The sequence below is a fragment of the Octopus bimaculoides genome, chromosome 2 (assembly GCF_001194135.2).
Source record: "Octopus bimaculoides isolate UCB-OBI-ISO-001 chromosome 2, ASM119413v2, whole genome shotgun sequence".
NCBI classification, from domain to species: domain Eukaryota; kingdom Metazoa; phylum Mollusca; class Cephalopoda; order Octopoda; family Octopodidae; genus Octopus; species Octopus bimaculoides.
Window position 1 is genome coordinate 154,542,259 of NC_068982.1, and position 1,800 is coordinate 154,544,058.

A 1,800-nucleotide genomic window follows, 5' to 3' on the forward strand; every position below is an offset into this window, starting at 1 on the left:
TGTGTGTATATATATATATATATATATATATATATATATATATATATACTCTGATAAGTAGAGATTAACCTTATGAGATGCACTGTGACAATCTTTCATGATGTCCTCCATCTGACAGAAACATTTCCCTCTCTTCACTTCTTACACTAATTCCTTACGCCCGCTGTTGTCACCGTCGTCGTCGTGGTTGTTATAGTAGTTAACTCCAGGTCAACTTTGAGCACGCCTATAATAAAAGCATTCTAACCACGACCATTCCGTATACGAAATCGCGATTATCTGAAGTGTCCTTCATTATTTATAACTGCAAGATTTGATTTGAGAGAGATTTAGCTGCTACTTTTAGCAGCTCGATTGACTATACGTAGAATCTTACTCGTCGGATTATGATATGGTGGTTGCTATCGAAGAGTCGAACAATTTAGAATTATAACATGTCTGGTCTGTCTGGTTTCTAAATTGAAAATGTCAATATGAAAATTTTATTAAAAAAGAATGAAGACATTCATTTTACATTGCTCTCTCAACTGTATGTTGCTAGAAACATTGGACATTTTGCAATGAAAAATTTCTGTTATAAACATTATTACTCAACTCAAACACAATTATTGAGCAGTGGAAGATATTCAGGTATAAATGCCTTGGAAGTATAAAATCTATTTACGCCCTGAATTCAAATATCACCTTGGTCATCTTTGTTTTTCATCCTCCTGTCGTCAATAAAATAAGTATCAGTAAAGTACTGGCATCGATTATATTATATGGCAGCTGTTAAATGATTGTAAGTACTATAATGATATAATAAATGTAATTACTGCAAACTATACATTTACGAATGTAATTGTATAGTTTGCGCAATTAGTAATATGACAAACAACTAAAATACAACTCAATAAATATAGATAAAAGTAATGAAACTAGTTATATAGCGATGAGTCAGCAAATATTTTTGAATAGTGGGCTGGACTCTTTGATAATTAGCAAAGAACGAGCGCTTACGTTATCGCGCCACTTGCTAAAAATTGCAGCCTTATCTGCCTAAAACTGCACCCTGTTATCTTAAAAGAAAGATACATTTTAATCTTAGATACCATAATAAAACAGAATGATTACGGTTGAAATAACTTTCTTCAAAAGTCTGTTTGAGCAAAGATTACCTGGAGTTAAATAAAAACTTTTACTAGCATCCTGAGCTTACAAAGGAATATGTGATCGCTCACTCTGCTAGGAATAGTAGCTATGTCACTCACCCTTCACCTTTTCTCTCTCTCTAGGCACACATTATGGCCTTAGAAAATAAGCTATTAAATAAAAGTGTTTCATAAACAAAATTCAGGATTGTCGCATCTGGTATGATTTAACACAGATTATCTTCGTCGAGGATGACCTTGAACTAAAAAAAAAAAAGATCTAAGAAAATATGAACAAATATTCAAAATAATTTAACAAGTCTACAATTACTAAAACTTAGAGCAATTCATAAGATTTAAGATTCAAGTTTTCCAAACTACTGGAATCGTCCGCGTTACAGAAGTAATTTCTGAAAATTTGTCGTAAAAGGAAATCACGTTATGCAAAATTAATTTTTTCATTGATTCACTTGTCATAAGGTATTAATATGTTCAGACGAATTTTCTCGAGAAATACAAAAAAGTCGTCTGTTTTTTGCATAAATGTAACAACTTTTAAAATACATAGTACGATGTATCTTTCATCCTTTATCTTTTACTTATATTAGTCTTAAGGCAGCTGCTATGCTGGGGCACCGTCTTGAAGAATTTTTTTTTTTTTTTTTTTTTT